The sequence below is a fragment of the Diceros bicornis genome, unplaced genomic scaffold (assembly GCF_020826845.1).
Source record: "Diceros bicornis minor isolate mBicDic1 unplaced genomic scaffold, mDicBic1.mat.cur scaffold_61_ctg1, whole genome shotgun sequence".
Classification (NCBI taxonomy): Eukaryota; Metazoa; Chordata; class Mammalia; order Perissodactyla; family Rhinocerotidae; genus Diceros; species Diceros bicornis.
In genome coordinates this window covers 2,826,069-2,849,598 of record NW_026691491.1, presented here as the reverse complement: position 1 = coordinate 2,849,598, position 23,530 = coordinate 2,826,069, and positions in this window count along the sequence as shown.

The window sequence follows — 23,530 nt, the reverse complement described above, 5'->3', positions numbered from 1 at the left end:
AAGAAGGTTAAAAGACAATCCTATTCCACAGAATGGGACAAGATATTCGCAAATCATACTGACAAGATACATGCATTTGAGACATGTAACAAACTCTCAAAACTCCAAAAAAGAAAAAACAAAAGAAAAAGAATCCAATTTTAGAAATGGGTAAATAATTTGAATAGACATTTCTCCAAAGAAAAGATACATATGGCCAACAAGCACACAAAAAGATGTCCTGCATCATTAGTCGTTAGCGAAATACAAATCAAAACCACAATGAGGTATCCCTCCACACCCACTAGGACAGCTGAAATAAAAAAGGCAGACAATAACACGCGTCTGCGAGGATGTGGAGAGTGTGGAACCCTCACTCGCTGCTGATGAGAATGTAAAGCATCACAGCCACTTGGGAAAACAGTGGAGCATTTCCTCAAAATGCTAAACACAAAGTTACCATATGATTCAGCAATTCCACTCCTAAGTGCATACCCGAGAGAACTGAACACGTACGTTCACACCAAATCTTGGACACGAGTGTTCCTAACAGAATTATTCATAATACCCAGAAAGCGAAAACAACTCAAATGTCCATCAACTGATGAATGGATGATTAAAATGCGATATGCCCGTACAATGGAATATGATTCATCAATAATGAGAAGGTGCTGACATGTGCTACCACATGGGTAAACCTTGAAAAAGTATGTTAAGTGAAAGAAGCCAGTCACAAAAGATCACAGATGGTATGAATTTATATATGTGGAATTTCCAGAATAGAAAAGTCACAGAGACATAGATTATGGGCTACCCGGGAGTGGGGTGAGGTGAGGATACAGCAATGGGGAGTGAATGCTAATGTGTGTAGGGTTTCTTGTTGGGGTGTTGAAAATGTTCCATAATTAGATTGTGGTGATGACTGAACACATCTGTGAATGAGGTAAAAAACACTGAACTGAACACTTGAAATGGGTGGATTTTGTGGTATGTGAAATATATCTTAGTGAAGTTCTAAAAAAATGTGAGAAAAATATTTAGTTGATTTTTTGTTAAGTTATTCCAAACAACACGTTTTTCCTAACACACTGAGATGTTGGAAAGAATAATGTCAAATAATCCTATCAGCCAAACAACATATGTAAACATCAAACAAAACTGAATAAGATATTTTATTTCCCTGTAAATAATAGAATATGTAAGTGGTGACAGAAGGTCACTTAAAAGTTAGTTTAGATATGAGCCATTAAAATTAAAGTTAGGGATTTGCTTAGAGTTATTAACTGATTAGTTAAGAAATCTTTGTAATATCTTCCAAATATCCCGTGATAAAAAGGAGTGTTATAAGAAATACGTTTTTGCTAAATCTACCCTAAAGATAGATATGAATAAATCCACCAATAGGACTTGGTGGATCAATTAATTCTAAAAATTAGGTTTGGGGCTGAAATGCCTCTATCTTCCCCCGCAGCTTGGATCCTTACGGATGCACACAATTCACCTCTGTCTAGCTTCGAGCCCACCTCGCCTTCTCTATTTCTTTCTCTTTTCCTATTATCACCATAAACACAATCAACCATGTCAGAAACCTCTGTCTCCTCCTCTCCCTCGTTCTGCCGTGCAGTCTGTCCAGGAGTCTCGTCTACTCTGCTTCTGCTGCAACCGCTTCATTTCAACCTCTCATTTGATAATTCCGTAACTCCTTTCTCTGCCTCTGGTCTCTCTCCCCTCCAGTGCATATTTATGCTTTAGCCAGAGTTAATTTTCTAAGACAGAGGCCTCAGTGTGCTATTACCTGCTTCAATAACTTTAATGGCTCCAAGTTTCCAATAAAATAAACCACAAAATCTGCATACCAACCCATAACAACAGGCGGTAACCACGGCTGCAGACTCAGATGCCTGGTTTCAGCCCTGTCTCTCTGGGGGCACTCCCGCCAGGATCTTGGGAGAGTTTCCACAGCTCCCTGCCTCTCCCTCCTCCTTTATGCAGCTGGTATAGTAACACCTGAGTGAAGGTTCAAATAAGGTAATGCAAAGTGTCGAACAGACTACCAACAGATCGTCTAAAGCATTAATATGATCATAGTATTTACAGGCTTTCATGGGTGTACCTATTTTCATTCTCATGAATTTCACGTCAGGAAGTGTGTGCTTCATCCACAGGTGAGAACCGATGTTTCTTTTACAGTGCCAGTTTTCAGTACTCAAATTGGGAAAAAGGTGATTAATTGATTAGAGAATATGATTGGCATTCAATATTGATCCAATTTTGTTTGGGCGATTTGTGGTTTAGGCCTGTTGTCCCAAAGTAATGTTCCCTTTTCCATTCTTGAAAGTGCCCTGGTTTGGGCAAAAAGAAAAATATGTAATCGCTCTGGGTAAAAACACAACTGTGGTAGAGAGCTATCAACAATAAGGTCAGAATTCACAGAGTGGCTTTATTTGGGGGACTGGTCATCTGACATCGTCTGGTTCTTCTCTTCTTTCGTTTACCACTGGAGTCTGTGAATTCTTCCACAGGAAATTTTCAAGGTCAAGGTCAAAAATAGCAGAGGAGTCCCAGGCACCTGAACTTCTGGGTTAAAGGGCAAGAGACATTTTTAGAGGGTTTTTTGGGCCATTTTTATCAACAAAATTTTCATTTCGGGGTGCACAAATGCAGCTTCAAGCTACTTAAAACATTAAAATATTTATTGTTAAAATACCTGGAAGTAAAATTGCTTTGTTATTGCCTATCATATATCCTCTAAAGCTAGCCTCTTTTATCTCATTGAAGCTACCATTTTGATAAATTAAGCTTTGTTAGAAACTCAGCTATCCCTTTATAGCAGAACCAATCTGTTCAACCGCTTGCTTTTTCGTCAGAAAACCATGCATTTTATTCCTCATGGTTGAAATAAAATTCTGCATTTTCTCCAATTGTCAAGATCCCAGCCCAGGACAGACGCCACCTCCTCCAGGAAGCCTTTTCTAACCCAGCCTGTCCCTTCTGTGCTGTGTCATCTTCTTGGTCATTCTCTATTGTGCTCTTGTAGCCATTCATTCTTTCTTTCAAAAATGTTTATTAAGTTCTACTATTTGGGTGTGTTTAGTGCTGCTCCCATCTGTTATGCTACTCAATTTTCCAGCACACTGACTGATTACTAGTAGATGAACCACGTATGTTGATTGAATAAATTGACTGTTGGAGGGAGGCGAGAGGAAAGAAAGACTATGATTTGTGATACCAAGAAGTCTGTAACCTAATTGAGGAGTTCAGATCTGGAGTCTAGGACTGACTATTGAAAATGCAAAGCCATTTTCTGTAAGTGCAAAATGTGGGTCTAAGCCTGACGGCCTAGTGGTTAAAGTCTGGCACACTCCGCTTCGGCGGCTCAGGTTCAGTTCCCGGGCGCGGAACCACACCACTCATCTGTCAGTAGCCATGCTGTGGCAGTGGCTCACATAGAAGAACTAGAAGAACTTACAACTAGAGTATACAACTATATACTGGGGCTTTGGGCAGGAAAAAAAGAAGAGAGAGGAAGATTGGCATAGCATGCTAGCTCAGGGGGAATCTTTACCAGCAAAGAAAATAAGTTAAAATATGTAATAAAGGCAGAAGGCCTGGATGTCAAGAGGAGAAGAGGCTCTCAGGGCACACTTCATTGGAAGATGAAATGGAGAAAGGAACAGAGTGGACAGCAGGCTGAGCATGTGGGAAAGCGGTACCCTGAGTACGTCCACGCTGACATGCCCTGTCCGTGCTGCGTCCTCACTGAGATGTCTGAGGGGCTGGCAGGGTAAAATCCAAATCTGTAAGACACCAGGATGTGTGGGATGTACAGGAGGGCTTGGGGGCAGGAGAGGTGAGAGGCGGGCAGAATAATTAGAAATCTCTTAGAACAGTCTAATCTTTGAGGATTGGTTGAAGTTTGCTTTAGGTGATTCGTAAAAGCATAAATTCAAGTGTGTGGATCTACACTTACAGCATAAAATTATTAATAAATGCTATGCATTGAAAACTGTAAAAAATCAATGAATTTTAGTTAGCACCTGTTTTAGTACACCAAATCCAAAGATGAAGTCATCAATTGTATGTTTACTGTTGTAAGTCATGTTCATAAAATGGGTTAGCTAGGCAAAGTGGTAATAACATACTGCCTGAGGAAATTAAATTTAGGAATATTTTATAGAAATATTTCAGAGCAGAGTGCAAATACACATACACATTCTTAGAATCTATCTCTATGTCTATCTATATATCCATCTATGTATCATTGATGGATCTATCTATCCACCCACTTACCTATTCATTCATCCACCTAACATCTATCTATCTCTATATTCAGAACGTCATCTCTCATATACGGCCTAAGAAAGCTAAAAGAAAGGTCACTTATTTTGAAAAAGCCCCTCAGCCCTCTGAACCTCAGCTCAATTGCATTCATGTTAAGTCACTTGCTGTCACTTGGTGACAAACTGGAGCGCCTTTTCCAAAGGGCGAGTAAGAACTCAGGTGTCATGGGGTCCCAAGGGTGTCACCTGTGTTCACCAGCTGTATGCCTTGGAGAAGCTCGTTGGTTTACAGCCAATTTCACCTGCAGGAAAGCCACAATGTCAAGACAAGTCAAAGGATGATTGCTGGGTTGTGCTTCAAGATAATCTAGTGGAGGATGGGCCAGTGGGTGGGGGTATTAGAGGAAACAAAACTGTCCTCATATCGATAATTGTTACAACCCCGTGCTGGGTACACGGGGGCTCACTGGACTGTTGCCTCCACTTGTACATGTGTTTGGAATTTTTTATAATAATAAGTTTAGACGATGGTGGCAGGGAGAGAGGGAGGTGGGAGACAGAAAGAGAGGGAGAGAGAGAAAGACAGAGAGACAGAGAGAGACAGAGAAGGCAAACTCTGCCAGACTCCTGCAGGCAAAGTGGTAACTTGCACACCTTCACAGAAGGTTAGAGCAGCAGAGAAACATTTATTTTCCAGATTTCATAACAAACGAAGTGTGCATTGTAATTGAGTATGGCTAAAAGTGCTGTTGTGTATGACCCGATATCCTTCTTTGGAGAAGTACAGCGATTTTCACAGGCCATATCTCAGAGCACTTCCACCAGGATGCTGACGGCGTCTGCGCTCTAACAATGATCTGCTGGCTCCGAGATTTACGGAGGCGCCTGCACTGTTACCCGCCCACGGGGTCTCCCTTCTGCGGGTTTGCTCACTCGCCAAACAGCAAACTCAATCACAGTCACGCCTTCGGGGCATTTTCTTTCCACACTATGTCTGCCTTGTTTGTACTTTTTCCCAAATTTGAAACCAAACACTCCACAAATGACATTTCAATATTTGTAGTTTATCCAAAAGCCATCCTCCCCTGTTTCTTCAGCCAAGAATGATGAAAATTAATACCAATGTTAAAAGTTTTAGCATTACACATAAGTGTAAACTCATACAGTCTTATTTAAAATACCACCCTCTTAAAAGAATAATGCCTTCTGGGGCCGGCCCGGTGGCGCAAGCGGTTAAGTGCGCGCGCTCCGCTGCGGCGGCCCAGGGTTCGCTGGTTCGGATCCCGGGCGCGCACCGAAGTACTGCTTGGTAAGCCATGCTGTGGCGGCGTCCCATATAAAGTGGAGGAAGATGGGCACCGATGTTAGCCCAGAGCCGTCTTCCTCAGCAAAAAAAGAGGAGGATTGGCGGATGTTAGCTCAGGGCTGATCTCCTCACAAAAAAAAAAAAAAAAAAAAAAAAAAAAAAGAATAATGCCTTCTAGACAGTGCACGTGGCTAATACATTCAGCCGTTTAGGTCACATCATTAATGTGACCAGGCTCCTGCTCACAGAGCTCCATTGGTTTAGCTCCAATCCATATTTACAGGTAACCACGCCAAACACAGTACCTGTCTTGCTCTGCTTGAGCTGCCACGACTATACCACCGACCAGGCGGCTTTGACAACAGAATTGACTCCCCCCGGTGCTGGACGCTGGAGGTCTGAGATCCGGGTGTGGGCAGGGCGGGCTTCTCCTGGGGCCTCTCTCCTTGGCTGCAGATGGTCGTCTTCCTGGGTCCTCACACGGTCGTCCCTCTGTGTGCACATCTCTGGGGTCCACGTGTCCAAACTTCCTTTTCTTATAAAAACACAGTTCAGATTGGATTAGGGCCCACTCTAATGGCTCCATTTTAATTTAATCTCCTCATTAAAGGCCCTGTCTCTAATCTGGTCACGTTCTGTGGTACTGGGGGCTAGGACTCCAACATATCACTTCTGTGAGGACACACTCCAGGCCGTGACAGTAACTAAGACGTTTGTGAGAAAAGGCCCTGAGGAAGGGCGTGGCTGACTCGGCACACGCGGCTTCCGCCAGCTGAGAAGCTCTCAAAGGCCAGACCCTACACTGAACATTAACTCACTGCTTTCTAATCATTGAACTATTTTTCTGAGTAAAAGCATAACAAACGCTCTTTATAGAAAACCAAACACAAGTGAAGAAGAAAATAAAGATGACTCATAAATTCCACTACAGTACACTGATATAATTCCTATTAATATTTGGTGAATTTCCTTCCTTTAGTTCAATACTATAAATGAGGCTGTACTGCATGACCGTTTTGTATCTAGACATTTTTACTTAATTTCATTTTCATAAAAATGTTCCTACAATATTAAAATTTCTTTGTAAACATCAGCTTTAATATTTGCACACTTCCATAATATGAATATGGTATAATTTATATCTTATTCTGCTAATGTTAGGCATTTATGTTCTTTAAATATAGGTTCTATTATAACAATGTTATAATATACATCTCGGTGCACACGTATTTTTCTTCTTTTATCACTATTTCATTTGGATAGCTTCCTAGATGCGGGATTATTAGATCAAAGAATATGACTATTTTAAAGCAAATTGGTGCATATTGTCAGATTATTTTCCAGAAAGAGTATATCAATTAAGTTTTCCACTAAAGAAACAGGGAAGTACCTGTCTTGCCAAACGTACGCCAGCTATGAGGAATATAACTTTTTAATTATTTGCTAACTTCATAGGTGAAAACAGTATTAGATTACAATTTTCTGCACATTTTAACATAAATGTATATGTTTTAGCCATTTGAGTTGTTTATTCATGTCCTTTTTTGTGAATGTTTTATTCATGTTGTTGTCAGCTTTTAATGCAATCCTACCACTTTAATTGGTTGTAATATATTATTTAAGTATTACCAAGAATTATTTCCAGTTATTGTTTGCAACTTAATTTGTTCTTTATAGTTTAAATATATAATTTTTTTGTTTATAAAATTGAATCAATCAAGATTTCTCTTACTATTTCCTGAGTTTGTGCTTGGGAAGTTCTACTACACCTTGATCTAACATTATTATTCTCCCACACGTGTCCAGTTCTTAAAAGGTTTTTCTTTTTGATCTTGGTCTGGAATTTATTTTGAAGAATGGTATTAAATAAAGAGTTAATTCTATTTTTGTATAAATAACCATTTTTTCTCAGCACGATTTCTTGAGTAATCCTTTCCTGGCTTTTCCAAGTGAAATATAATCATTCCTTTATGTATGAGAAACATCTCTGAATATATGAAGAGCTATTCATCTTTCTGTTTATTTGTGTTCTGAATTGTATATGTCTCAAAGTTATTATCATAACTATTATCACAGTTTTGGAATTCTGAGAGACTTGAAGCCAATTTAGATCTATCAACGAGATCATCACTAAGCCCGGGTCACTTCTTGATTATCAGCTTAGTTATTCCACACACCCACTTTCACGGTTATTTTGTGTGTTCTCTTCCTAGTGCGGGCAATTATTTTCACTAGTCATATGACCATAAAGTAAACCTTTCTTCCCCTCTCCTTCCTCCGCTTCATGGAAATATGGATGAAATCACTGCCAACGGGTGCAGGCAAAGCACGGACCTCCCAACACCACTGGTCCATCAGATATTTATCGAGTGCCTGCTGTGGGAAGGCAGTGTTTTAGACATGGAGGATCCAGCAGTGAACAAAACAGACCAAAATTTCTGCTCCATGGACCTTAGAAGAAAGAAGTAAGTAAAACTCGCACAGTGTGGGAGGGAGAAAGACAGAGGTGGAGCTCGCCTACGGCTCAGGAGGGCTGAGTGGGCAAATTTCTCCCGACGTCGTTTTCCGAGACATCACGATGAGAGTTTGAAATAAATGGGCTGTGGTGAACGAGTGTTTATGCAATGGAAATGCAAATGCTACAAATCAGGGCTCTTTTTTTCTTTTTTCTTTTTTTTTGAGAGGGAGAGCTGATTCACAGGTGGGCACTGTCGGTGATAAGTAACAAAGAGAAATTGAAGCAGGGAAGGGAGATAAGGTGTGCTGAGGATGGGGCCTGGCATTTCAGTTTTAAATATGGGGCCCAGAAGCCTTCCTGAGGATGTGACATTGGAGTGACGTCCCACAAGGAATGAGGGAATAAGCCGTGCAGACATCTGTGGGGAGAGGACCCAATAGAGGAAGGACATGTGCAAAAGCCCGGGAGAGGAGAGAGTCTGGCACGTTAAAAGGAGGGAATTGTGGCTGAAACAGAGGAATGGGGGACAGTGGTGGAAAACAAGTCAGAGAGGATGCCTTCAAGGTCATCAGATGACCTTGGGTTTCCACCTGCATGAGGGTGGAAGCTAGTGGAACGTACTGGCTAGTTAGCACCCAAGACGGCACCCTGTGGTCCCACATCCTTGTATTTATTCCCTTTTGTATGTCCTGCCCTATGGAATTAGGGCTGTCTTGGGCCACCAAAGCAGCAGCATGTGCAAAAGGCTTGCAGTTTCCATCACCCAGGTCTTCTGGATCACTCTCTGCAGGAAGCCAGCCACCACATCAGGAAGACACTCAAGCAGCCCCCTGGAGACGTGCCCGTGGAGAGGAACCAGCTAGCATGTGAATGACCCACCTTGGAAGTGCATCTGCAAACCCCAACCCAGCCTTCGATGACTGCAGCCCCAGAGAGACCCTGAGCCTGGACCACCTGAGCATGCTGCTTCCCCTCTCCTCACCTCCAGAAGAGGAGAGAGCTCATGAATTATTACTCTTGTTTTAAGTCACTAAGTTTGGGGTGATTTGATATGCAGCACTACGTAATTAATACAGACAGCATTCAGGGGCGGTGCAGCCAAGTAATCTGTGATATTAGAGTGCCTGCTGACATCTGGGAGTGGAGGAAGTAGAGCCCCAGTGAGAAATCCAAAAGACAGAATCAGAGCAGCAAGGACAGGCAGGAAACCAACAGGGGTGAGTTTGAGCTGTGACAACTCCTCCGTCTCCAAAACTTGTTGAGGTGTTGAGGATGGCACTGTAGGAGTCATCACTCAGTCTGTGAACCATTCACACGGTTCTGAGAGATTCCCTTCAGAGGTCACACATGCAGTTGGCCACCAGGACGGTAAGTGACAGTGATTCACTGGGAAGCAGCTTCTTTTCTCCCACACTGTCAATGATTTGAATATTGTACAGAGGTTTTGGGAGGAAATGATGTGCTTCATGGAAGCCCCTCACAAAGCTAGTTAGGTGTAGGGTTTGAATGTGTCTCTTTTTTCCTAGTAACCATTCTTATCTTTTAAAACAAGTTTTCCACAGAATGCTCATAACTTAGTAAAAGCACAGAGGAGTTGGTTCCAACAGAAGCAGGTGGATTCGTAAAGCATGAACAAATTTAAGAATGGAAACGGGTTGTGGAATAAAGCATAACTCGCTGTGATTTATTAGTTGTTCCATGAAATAAAATAGGGCATAAACTCGCTTATTACTCACCATACCAATTATACAACGCACACGAGCACCTTTCACAGTAACGGGCACTAAGATGAATATACGTCAATTCATTATGATGGGGGAGTGATCGATGCCTTTGGGCCATCTCCTGACTGCAGCACCAACATGGAGCCGCAGACACACAGATCCCCCCCTAACAGGACATTTTCCACACTAAGGACATGGATTTAGGAAAAGGCATTTCTTGTCGTGAGGTTAATATCACATGATCCCTCAATTTTCATTTTTGAAAACATTATTTTAAGAGAAAACTGATAAGAGGCTCTTAGACTCTAGTAAGAGATCAAGTGTGGGCAGCCTCCTCGTTGAACCTACACAAATCCCTGACTTTAACCAGGTGAAGTTAGAGTTGCCCACTGGGACAACTAGAACCATTGAGTGGTCAATTACGGCTTCTAGATCCACCTGAGCAGCGGTGGCTGAGGCAGCAGATAAAGACCCAGAACCTGGGCTGTCTGCTGGGGTCAGTGGTTCTCAAACTTGGAGGCCAGTAAAATGATGGACGTTTTATAAAAACACAGCTGCTCAGTTCCTGGCCCCCACCTCGATCAAGTGAACCAGAACCCCCAAGGGATAAGAAGCAGGCATGTGTACTTTTATTTTGTGGTGAGGAAGACTGGCCCTGAGCTAACATCTGTGCCAATCTTCCTCTATTTTGTATATGGGATGCCACCACAGCATGGCTTGACAAGCGGTGTGTACTTCCGAGCCTGGGATCCGAACCCACGAACCCCAGACGCCCGAAGCAGAGCACGCAAACTTAACCACTATGCCACCAGGCCAGCCCCAGGCACATGTACTTTTAACAAGACTTCACTGAGTCTGATGTACCCTAAAGGTTAAGAATCACAGGCTCAATTGATTCCAGCTCTTGATGGAAATCTTTGAGTTGTACGGATATGGGCCATTTAATTTTGGAAGGAAAAGTATATTCCTAGATCTCAGAGTAAACCCGTTAGCCCAATTCATCTTTCTGTTAGGGTGTTCATGTGCCAGAGGCACTCCCTGACAGGGCAGCATCATAGAGGCACGCCACCTGTCCAAAAAGCCACAGATCAGGAATCCTTAATAGTTCCCTGTCCTCACAAACAGCACTGTGAGTAGCGTCCAGATTCATGGGAAGCTGAGAAATGGTTCCCCCATGAAAGGAAGACAGAGGTGGCTATCCTTGCCAACCTTGTACACAAAGTGACAAAGATCTGAAAACCAGACATGCAGAAACAGCTGGGAGAATTTAAACTTAAACAATGTCTACAACCATGTTCTGTGTGTTAATTTGCTGATTTTTCTGATCTGCTCTCTAGAGATATCTACTTTATGACATCACCAACGGAAGAAAAAGTTTATTAAAATCAAACGTCTAGGTTCTTGAGGAAAGAACAAAAGCTTTGGGGTTGACCAATCTGCAATGGATCCCTTTTGTCCTCGAGCTGGTTATTGAAGCACAAGTGAAGACAATGGTACCTTTCTTTTAGGATTGCTTAGAGGATTAAATTAGATAATACATGTGACGTTCCTGGCACATAGTAGTTGGCCAATAAACGTATGTTTTTCTTTCTCTCTGGGACAATTTTTCAATGCGGAAAATAATGAACTGTGCCAACTTACATAAAACTGATTTCTAATATCTAAGCAGCTCAAGAATTTGCTAGAAAATAAGGTTCTCAAGAGCGAAGACTAGGTCCCCTTTGTCTGCGTGTTCCTGACAGCCCCCACTGAGGACAGTCCATGGTGATGGACTAAGGATGCACACATTTATTGATCTGAACTGGACCTGTGTTGTTACATATCGGCATCTGGCATGTCCTACTTTTCCGTAAGACTAACTCAGAAGGGAACAGTTTGGTTATATGCATCCCTAACAGCCTCGGGATTCACACCAGACAATAAGAATTTGGGAAACTTCCACTGCATTTGTTAAGCTGGAAACACCTGGACAGGTCCGTCTCTAAATGCCATCCTTACTGCAGATCGCAAGGCACACGCGAGGATGGAGCGCAGCATCGCAGGACTTTTAGGAGCTCGGTGGAAGTTCTGGGGATTAAGCACAGGAAAACTCGCAGGTTTTGAAAGAGGCTTCTGAAATCGAATATCTGTGGTTTCAGCCAGACTACCAGAAGCTGGATACCGTAAGAAGCGGAGTCCCAAGTTACCTTGGGCTCTGGTCTCTGTTGTGTGAGAGAACTGCCTGCTTCTCAAGCAGCCCGGGAAAAAAGTCGGCTTTTGTCGGACTGCTCCCTTGAGATGCCTAGACATGGGTTGTACATGCGTATGTGATATGTATTATTATAAGTAATGTCAACTATTATGAGATTGATATTGAATCAATTGATTAATCAATATGCTGTATTATTATTCATATAATATTAATCAATAATATAATTAATTATGTAATTAATAGATGTATATAATACATTAATATATAGTATAGTATAGTAGTGTATTGTACACACTATATTAATATATAATACAGTATTTTAGTGTGTTTTATCATTATTATAATATATTAATATAATTAACATGCTATATTAATAATTAATATGGCATTAATATATTAAACACGATTTTGCTTCATGGCTTCCATATTGTAAATCTCTTTATTTGGAACCATTGTGCCTCTTAGCGACATTCAACTCTTGTCCTTGACTAGATGGGAAACAACCACATGTTACCATTTTAACCAATAATTTCAATAAATAAATAACCTGTTATCGCCAGAGAAATAATAGTTTTGGTGTACCTTTGCTACAAGGGACACTGTCTCCAGTGAACTAACCATGAGAAAGATCCATTTAGAAAGATAGGAAACCATCTAGAATTCATCCTCATATACAACAAACATCAATTTTCATCACATTCCTACAGTCACTTTGTAAAAATAGCTTAGTAAACAGAAAATGTCGTGAGACAGCAGTGCTCACAGAACAGTAATGGTGAATTTTTTATAAACCAATGTCATCATTTTTTGAATGTGTGGTTATGAATATACCGGAAGCAACGTTGGTCTTAGAAGCACGTGGGTTTTGTCCTCACCTGTGCCTCCCCCCACCACCCCCCACCCCCGCCGGCTGTCCTCCCACACATGAGCTCCTCCTCTCAGACCTTTAGGAGTGCCAAACTGTCCCTGAAAGAGCTTACAGGTGTGTCCGCCGGGTTCTTACTTTCTGCTTCCACCTTCCCCTGAGAAGTCCCGCTGTTGTGCCAGCCAGCATCACCTAATACGAGAAAGAACATGGGCGTGTCAGGTAGGTCGTCGACTCTCATTGTCATAGCTGATGGTGGTCCTGCTAACTCGCCCAAGCGATGATGAGATTCTTGCAAAGTGGGGTTGGAGTCCTGTCCCCAACCCTGTGCTGCCCCATCACCCAAGCCCTGAAGGGGCTGCCAGAGCCCAGAGTCTCACAGAGTCTCTCACATAAATAACAATCCCTTGATTATTTGAATTAAACATGGGAACTGAATACCATTATCTACCCTCTTTTCCAGCAGACACTAAAATTGCAGTGACTGATAAAGGAAAATTTATTAATCTGTAAGAACAAAGCTAAGACCTGGAGAGGCCCTCTTGCTGACTTCCGGCTCCTTCTACTTCTGGTCACATGGACGCCTGAATCCCCTGCCCCTTGGGAGGCACAACACACATCTAATTGCCAGCACACATGGGGGCAAATTCTCTCTCCCTCTGCCACTTAACGCCCTGCCATTCTTCTTGTGGTGGTACCCCACGTTCAGCACCAATTTCTCCAGCAGTCAAGACAATACAGGGTAGGCTGTGGTAGCAAATGTTTATTCCTCTCAGATTTCAGGCTGACAAGGGCTAGCCCACCAAATGGCATCCAAATTGGTGTAGGAGGATGGTGGATTTCCGGAAAGAAGGCTCCAATGAGAAAAACAGAATTAATATATTATTTGATGTGTCCAAGTCCTTGAGGAGAGATTATTGAAGCATCTACTGGAACATTTGGAAGGATTGGTTACAAGAAAAAGCAGAGAAAATAAAAAATGAAGAAATCATGTTTTCTTCACATATTAGTATTGTGTGGACAAGTTTGTGGCCCCATCATATCCATTTTTATTCATATGCTTTGCAGAATATGTATGTCTCCTAAATTATATATCTAAAATAATTTGTTAAATTTATATAACACCAGTTTAAATGCAATTTTTCAACTTAGTCTCTCCCAGCAAGAATTAATCTAATCTACTACAATGTTGTTTGACTACATCTCTATAACGCTATCCAATACATTATGCATTTTTATGTTATCTATGACAACAGTCTTTCTAGATGGTAGAGATTGGGTTTATCTGTATATACTAGTTGGCACCCAGCAAAGTATCTTCTACAGAGTAAGTACCCAATAAATGTTTATTAAGTTTAACTTAAATTTGGTAATTCTGTCTAGAGAGAATACTTGCTGTAGAAATATTTATTTCCATGTTAGAAAGGGCATTTATTTATATCTGCTGTGCCTATTGTTCATCTTTCAACCAACCATCTGAGATCGTGGATGCTCCATCAGAAATGTGGACAGATGTGAGCACAGTTTGTTTGGAGAAGGCATCCACAGAGCACTGAAGAGCAGAGAGCTATGTCAGGGTTTTGGTTTGGAAATGCAGACCATTCCAGGAAATATTAAAGGTAGCAGGAAGACCCAGTTACAATGGAGTTGGAATTAATTTTAGGAAAACTTGGTATAAAGGCACATGAGTCATGAAATCTTAGAATCAATGTCAGAAAGATAGTCTATCTCTCAGGACACCATTGTCTCACTTCCCACCATTCTCTCACAATGTGTGCTTTCTCAATGTGTTCTAATCTCATCGTGTGATTAATCTACGCTTGTCTCATCTCCAGGAACCCTGAGATCAAGGAGAGTTGATTGGTCTGACCATTGAGTTTCTGATTCTTCGCACAGTGCCTGGCACATAGCAACTACTTATCAGAGATTTACTGATACAAATTAGCATATGATATCTTTGTCAACATGTTTGTATCCACCTTTCCTGGAAGTCCTAATTCATTTTCCAAATGGAAATTTACTTACGAGTTTTTACTGTGAAGCAGTGTAGAAATGTAGAGGTTGAATTTCAGAAACTCCAGAACCCTAAAAGTTGTCACGTGGTTGTGCTAGAAAAAAAAAAATGACTTTTTCCAGTTATATCCATATCATAAATCAAAAGATGCTATTAGTCTTGTTCTGGGAAGTCTGGTACTAATACCAGAGACTAATAGTTTTGTGATTCTAAAATTGGTCATGACCATATCACCACACTCCTTTCTCCGCCTCCTTCAAGACACTGTTGGTTTCTCCAGCATCAGCCTCAAGTACCACCCTAGGCCCCTCCTACACTCCGTCTGTGGAAGTGGATTACTGAATTTGCTCAGCACAACAAAGGATTTGGAGCTGAAGTCTGGGCATATAACTCATACCAGTTGGCTCCCCTTGTCTTCTATTATTAACAGGAAGTGAATATTTTCAACCTCAACTTGCACATCACTTCATAACATACTGCTTCCTGGATGTAGATAAAGAATAAATCTTCAAAAATGCAGGACAAAATAAATAGTCCTCTATTTTGATCCATATAGGAATCAGTCACTAGGAATTGGCACTGTTCCTAAAATCTGCTTTACTTTTTTCTCTTCTCCGGGGAGAATTGGTGTATAAACTCAAAACCTATCTTAAAATGTATCTACAAATGAAGCTGAAGTGGAAAATTGAGACATTTAGTCAATTATATATTCAAAAACACTTCCAACTGATATATCAAGGCAAAGCATAGTTTGTGTACGTGTAATTATTGCAATTTGTCATGGTCCGGGAGGATTCCTACCTTTCAATCCTTTTAACCCTTTGAGTTGAATGGATTTAATTCCTCTCTATAACCGTAGGCCTGGTTTCACCCAGGAGGACATGAAGACCTTCATGAAGCAGGGTTAAATTGAGCTATTTGTGGCCCCTCCAAGCTCTTAATAATGTCCAAGTGCCTGGGTTCTTGGCAGGTGCTCTTCATTTTCTGGGCTTCTTGACCCATTTCTTAGTCTCTAAGGCTCTGCTTACTCTGATATCTTGGATGATATTCATATCCTTGTAACCTTTACTCATACGCATTCCAGATATGAATCTACGAGCCCAAGTGTGGGGGTGCATTCTGATAAATTAATCACTGTACAGTTCTCCCTTGTAATTTCTATCTCCCATGACCGACCTCTACTCAGACAGCTCGACCTGAAAAGTCCTTTTCTTGAAGCAAGAATTATGGAAACAGCATAAAGAGGAAATTTGTTGTCTTGACATTTGAATTTCAAAAGCTGAGTCCACAAAGTAGGACTTGGAGGAAAAAGAGAAAAGTCAGACCAGTTTTTTTCTGTAACTTGACTTGCTCAAGTTTCCTGAGAATGGGGGAAAGGAGGAAAACCTAGAATAAATAGAATTAAATGCAGACCTGTTTCCCTAAAAAGGGACCTGTGTCCGGCCAGCTCAGCCTGTCACGTCTGGCCATATTCTGCTGGAGCAGCCGGAGTCCTGGACTGACTGGATTCTGGAGACAGAACCCCCAAGCTCCCACTCCCAGTGGACGGCCAAGAGTAGGAGCAGAAGTAGCGTCTGTGAGGAGGACAGGCTGGATCGAGCCTCGCAGTCGTCACAGGGCCAGCGCAGGAGCGGCCGTGTGCCTGAGAGCACAGAAGACACGCGGTGGGTAACGGCCTCCCTGTACTGCTCCCTCGAGGGTCAGCGACTGCTGTCAGTTCCACATCGGTGATATCATCTTCTTTTTTTTGTGCTGTGCGTAGATACATCCAAATCACACTGTGCTAATTAAACTGAAGATATTTCAAGTTTACAAATCCCAGTGCCTGCCTTCCTCCCAAACCCAGAAGTTAAGTTGGAGCCTAGGATGGAAGTGCATGCCAATGAATTTACAAAAATGAGCACAATAAGAGAGCAACGTAAAGTCACATGTTTGTGTGCCAGCCACTGCCCTCGGCACTGGGGACGCAAGAGTGAACCAAACGGATGAAGTTCCTGCTCCTGTGGAGCCGCCATGCCAGTGGAAGCGGTAATGCCCCAAATAAGACAAGTCAATGTTGGCCACTATGTTGAAGGAAAAAATGCACTGTCCCTCTCAGACAACAAATTCTCTTCCCCCAACATAAACTCTTCAAGAAGAGTCTTAAAGAGCAGAATTAATTCCGTGGATTACACCGAGATTAATGATAAAGACCTTTCAGAGCAGTTCCCATGTGGTTGTTCACTGGTGCCATGTGCAGGACGAGGCCCACCTGTACCAGTCAGTCCCTCCAGCCATTTATGCCCAGGAAACAAACCTGTTGGTGCCTTCTCACAGCACATTCTGGCCTCTGGGATTTGGCCGTGTGTTGAACAGTTAGTATATATTATTTTAGAAAGAGTTCCAGCCTGTCATTATTTATATACTTAAGACTGTTTGAGTCTTAAACCACAGCCCAAATATTGTCTTTTAAAATCTCTGTATCAAGATGTATCCCACAAAAAGTGCCCTGTGTTCTCCCTGAAAACAGTTGCATTGAAAAGTACCTGCCTTGTTTTTTAGAAAAACACTTAAATCATTTCTTGAGGTCCAGCCATCAATGCATTTAGATAGAAAATGCTTTCTGAAGAAACAGTCTTGTTAAACTGTTTTTTAAAAAAATATGGTGCCTTCGCTAGGTATTTAGAAATTCCTCCTGTGGTGAAGGTATACGAGCCCTTCCAAAAACCATCCTGAGTTAAAATGATTAATTATCCCTAATAGACTCTTTTAGAGCCGTGTTTATTCTGCCATGCACAACACAGCAGGAGCCCAGAAATTGCTTCCAAATCCCAGCTTCTTCCAAGAAAATGGAGGAGAAACTGTGGCTGGCACCCAGGCTGATACTTTCCAGGTCTCTCCCTGTCATCTGTTTGCACGAGAGAGCTCAGACCATCAACACTCCCAATGTCTATACAACTGTCCGTCTGTACTTCACTTGCTTCTGCCACTACATACATCTCAGAGAGAGAAGCCATATTAAGACCAGAGCATCATTCCTGTTGGATGGCAAGTACCCATTGCAACGCCAGGGTACCTGGGGTCAAAGATTTGCAGTGCCCAGCTAGTCAGCAGGTGTCCCTGCCAGCGGGGAGCACAGACGATGCTCTGTTTGGTAACCACTGCCTGGGGTTGGCTGGTTGCTGGTTTGCACAGACTTTGGCTTGGCAGCTGCTGTCCTGCTACCTAAATCCTTCAATTCAACCTCAGCTTTCGTTTTTTCTCTGGGCTTGGATGAAACTATCTTTCTCCGGGTAATTCAAGACCATGGAGGTGTATGTGTGGTGTTATTTTTCTCACTCTTTCACTGCATTCAATTTTCTGGGAAAGGCTCATAAACTAAGATCACAACTAACCCACACAGAAACTTTAAGTCTTTACTTTTACTTTCTGGAGATCCTTTCGTTTATCTCACTTTGTTCTAAAACAGCAGGCCTGTGCAGGATGGAGCTCTCAGGAGAATGATGCTGTGAGACATATAAGCCTTTCCAGGTGAAAACCGAAGTCATTAAAGGCAGAAACTTCTAGAAGTCTATCACTGTGGGCATAATCTTTAATAATGAGGAAAAGAGAAACTTCTCCTGGTCCAGTATTTTATTTTTAAGAAGGAGAAATGTAAATTTAGGAGAAGAGAAATTTAAGCAGAATTATAAATTTGTTGAGGAAAACAAAAAGGTAAAAAAAAGTCTCGTTAAATGAAAAATAAAGTATTGGCTACTGCTAGGTTGGTACCAGTCTACCAAATTTCCATAACTGTACTGTGTTTTATCAGTTTTCCTAGTTAATTTATGAAGACTCGAATCTGATCATAAAAAGGGGTCAAACAAACTTGAATCTGATCAAACAAAGAAGTTTGTTGAAAGGCTTAAGAGTCTTCTCAGGTGACACTGAGTTACAGATCCAAAGCCACAGCACACAGCAGAAGCTTCTTCCTACAGTGTCCCAAGGTAAGATTCATGCCCTCACCAATGTTGTCTCGAAGTACCCCACCTTGGAGCGTCTCTGGTCCTCTGCTTGGTGGGAAATGTTAATCCTGCCTTCCTGGGCTGTCAACCATCTCTGTTCCTCCTATGATAATTTAAATTCCTTATGCAAATAGTATGTCCTGTAATTCCAAAGTTTTTAGAATAGGTGTGGAAAGTACACCCTCTAAATGACATTCATAATAAAAATCAACTAAAGCAGTATATCAGGGTTCAGCCAGGCATGGATACCTTTCAAAGTCTTCTGTATGATTCTAAGGTGCAGCTAGTGTTAAGGAACACGTGTCTTGGGTCTAATTCCATAGCACATGACAGTGGAAGGTAGGGCATGTGTACATGTATGTGTGTTTGGAGTCAGACCAGAATTCAGACCCTACTTTGTTACTTGTCGTGTGGCTCCTAGCAAATCATGTAAACTATCTGACGCTGAAAATTGAGTAAAAAGCAAATATAAAGATTTTCCTCACTGGATCATTGTGAGTGGTAAAAAAAAAAAGAAAAAAGAAAAGAAACAAATCACAGATGTAAAGTGCCTAGAGCTGTGAATGACAAACGTTAGAGGCTGCAACCTGCTCTGGGTGGCACTGCCTGTCCCAGTCTTCTAAACCCTCTGCTGTGGCCGCCGCATCTGAGAGCCTCATCTTCCTTCCTGACCCATGGCTCTTGGTCAGAATTTTCTTGCCATTCAGGCTGGTATAAATAATATTTTTAAAAAAATAGTCCTCTGAATAATCATTCTGATTAAACATCTACCTTCTCAGAAAAATTTTGTTTGTAAGGTTGTAAGTTTGTGTTTCTTCCACCCATTCATTTACTTATGCAATTAATATTTATTGAATGTAAACATTTTCTAGATACTTATATTATAGTGAAGGATAAAGTGGGAATAGACAATGAATAACTAAACAAATTTGTAAGTGAAATAATAGCACATTGAAAAAATGTGTAATTAAAAAAATAAACATGGGCCTGAAAGAAAGAATGTAAGAAGAGTCTGCCATAGGTTGAGGAGTGAAGTCCTCATCGAAAAGATAGAACATCTTCACCTAAGCTGAGACCTGAAAGCTAAGATGGCATATAAATTGCTGCATTAAAAAATCACCCAATGCGGCCGGCCTGGTGGCTCAGCGGTTGGGTTCACACATTCCGCTTCAGTGGCCTGGGGTTCACCAGTTTGGATCCTGGGCGTGGACCCACTCACTGCCCATCAAGGTATGCTGAGGCAGCATCTCATATAGAGGAGCTACAACTCTACAGCTATGATATACAACTATGTACTGGGGCTTTGGGGAGAAAAAAGAGGAAGATTGGCAACAGATGTTAGCATGGGGCCAATCTTCCTCAAAACAAAAATCACCCCAAAACATAGTGGCTTAAAAAAACAACACTGATGATCTCACAGCTTCTGCGGTCAGGAATCCCAGTGTGGCTGAGTGGGGCCCTCTGGTTTGGGGTCTCTCACAAAGCTTTAATCAAAACACTGGCTGGGCTGTGGTCGCATCTGAAGGCACCACTGGGGAGGAATCTGATTCTCAGCTCACTTGTGTCTTTGTTCCAGGACTACTGGCCTGAAGCTGCCATGAATTCCTTGCCTGTAGGCCTCTCCCTTTGACAGGTCCCAACAAAGCTGTTGGTTTCATCAGAGGGAGCAAGTGAGAAGAACTACGAACAGCAAGACAGAAGTCACGGATTTGTGTGACCGGATCCCAGAAGTGGCACTCCATCACTTTCACCATCTTCTGTCCACAAGCCGTGAGGCACTAGGTTCACCCACACTCGAGGGAGGGGTGGCTGGCGCAGGGGCATGGAGACCAGGAAGCTGGAATCACTTGAAAGCTGCATACAACTACACGGCACCCATGAAATGAAGAGCAGAGGTGGGGGAGGAGCATTCTGAACCCCTGGCAGGGAAGCATGACAAGTCAGCTTTGAGCAATCAAAGGGTAAAACCTCGCTGGTGGTTGTTTTGGTGATGATGGGTATAGGAAATAGGGGAAATGGCAGAGAACATCTGACTCTGAAGACAAGATCCTTAGCACAAACCTATTTTCTCCCTTACAATTCCATCTTTTTCTATTTTGGAGAACTGTTTTTGACACATCAGTTCATTACTCTTAAAAGCACCTACTATAAAGCTATAACCCAAGACATGCTAAATATAGTTGATATTTACTTAGCACTTCATAAATTCTTCATCATTTCATAACTGTTTATTAACTTTGCATTTTTAGAGTTTAAAGAATCATAAAAAGATGTATTGTTATTTGCAGACCCATTAAGATTAGTTAGACATTCTGTTCAAACTCCACTTTTTTTCCCTTTAGTGTATGGTTCTATAACCTTTAACCCTTTAATAGATGCATGTAACCATCACTATAATCAGGATACAAAATACAAACTTCACCTTTTAAGTGTTGCTTTAGTCATGGATACACTCAGCAGTAATAAATGTACACAACTATAAAACATGGCTCTTATAAAATCTTCCACATAAAATGCATTCACCACATTTGAGATAAAACAAGAAAATAGAACTTATGCAATGGATGTATGCATTAATAATGAAAATTAGATAGTCTACAACATTAACTTTTGAAGGCACATTTTCTGGTCTAAAATCATTTAGTGAGCTCTAAATTTTAAAGATATGGAATATTTCAAATAAACAGTGTTCAGTGGTTGACAATAAATATAAGTCAATGCATATCATGAGAGTTTATTTATTGTATTCTTTCTTTTTCTACAAATAGAGAAAATTTTTCTGAATTTGGTCGAGAGAAAAAATCATGTGCTCATTTGAATGAGATGGAGATAGGAAAAAAAAAAAAAAAAGCTATCCACAGATTAAAAGCAATGAATCAGAAAGGAAACTGTGGGACGCTGAGCAGAGGCTGAAGGTGGCAACGATGTGGCAGCCTGAGGCGTGAGAGAGGACATGCCAGGTGAATCTATTTGTTTTATTCCCCTGTTTTGTGACATAATGAGTAGGAGTGGGCTTTGGAATCGTGGAATTCCAGTTTTGAAGCTTAGATGCCCCAGCTATTGGCTTTGTGGACCTAGTAAGGTTGTCTGCTCTCTCTGATGTCCTCAATAATTTTTTTGCTACTGTAATAGCTCCTTCAAAACTTTGTTGTGAGTATAAAATGTGGTTGCAGAAGCCAAGGACCTGCATAGACCTAGCACAGAATGCAGGTTCCATTTCACTGGTGGAGGAAAAGGCTGAGGCGCTTCAGTGTCCTCTGAATGCCAACACCATCCTGCCCACAGTGGCCTCTGACCCCATCTGCGACCGCTCTTCCCCTCTGCCACCTCGCTACAGCCACACTGGCTGACTCTTTACTGTTTCTTGAACTGCTGCCTCAGGGATGCTCTTTCTGCTCTGAGGGCTCTTGCCACGGATATCCACATGGTTTGCTGTCCTGTGTCCTTCAGATCTCTGCTCAAATGTCACTTGCGTGGACAGAATGTCCTTGGTGGTGCTCCACTGTCCCACAGACCCTGTGTCCTCCACCTGGCTTTCTTTTTCTCATGGCACATGGCTCGAGGCTCCTGGGCTGGGCATGGCTTAATTCATATATTCACGCGTGTGTGTGTAGTTTCCAGAATGTGAGTAGAGTGGAAACTCCACAAGGTCTCTGCTTTTTCCCACAGTATATTTTCCATGAACTTGGCCCGAGCTGTAAATTTCTCCCCAGCCATTATAATAGTTATTTTCACATTCTTGCATATAGGACCCAGGAAGAGCACAAGATATGAGTTGACAGGGTGGAAAAGCTGGGGTGTAGAGAAGTTTTTGCACAGACGCAGTCTCTAATGCACTCCAGTTGCTGGTATTCGATATGACCTGGGAAGTAGAGTTGAGCCTTGGGGAAATAGTTCATCCAGGTGGGGCTGCAGGGCCAGGTGAGAGGATGTTGTCCCAGGCCCACAGGCCCACACAGGGCGCTGAAGCGTATCCTTGAACAACCGCTGCCTACGGCAGATTGGCACCATTCCTCAGAAGCAGGATGTAAAGAGAGTGAAAGGAAGAAAATGTAAAAGAAGATACATTATCCTTGATACCCCCAAGCCAGGTCTGTATCTCATCTAAGCTTGATTCCGGGAGGGCCTCATTACTCTTTATTTTTATTTTGACAGAAGCATTTCATGTGGGAAAATCACATTTTAGATTCACCTCAGCTGAACTTATATTTGTTGAGCACCCAGCTTCTCACAGCCTTTCAAATAGTCACATAGGATCCATTTGCCTGCAGAGAAGGCAGACGTGCCTGTTACAGTGAGATCTTGTGTTAACTATCACATAAGCAACCACAGAAATTACTCAAGGGCTCGGTTAGATGCTATGGTCATCATTACCTACTCATAAAAAGACTTCCAGAAGCCAAACACAGAGTTCAAAAACGTCATTTCAGCTCATGTTGAGTCTATAGAGCATTTTTATATTCTTTAAGATAAAGAAACAATAATTTAAACTACAATATTTTTGCTGATGTAGATTTTAATTTTGATACCATTATATGGCAGATGTTTTAGTCTGCACAAAATGCCCTGTCATTTCCCATGAACGCTGAAGATGGGTCAAGTTTGTTTGCAAACTGGCTGCTGGCTCATGGACAAAAATGAGCCAGCTGTAACACTTCCATCACGTAATCCTAAATGTGAAAAACTGTCCCTCACCATAAGAAGAAATCAAGTGCTGTGGGTGCTCTCTA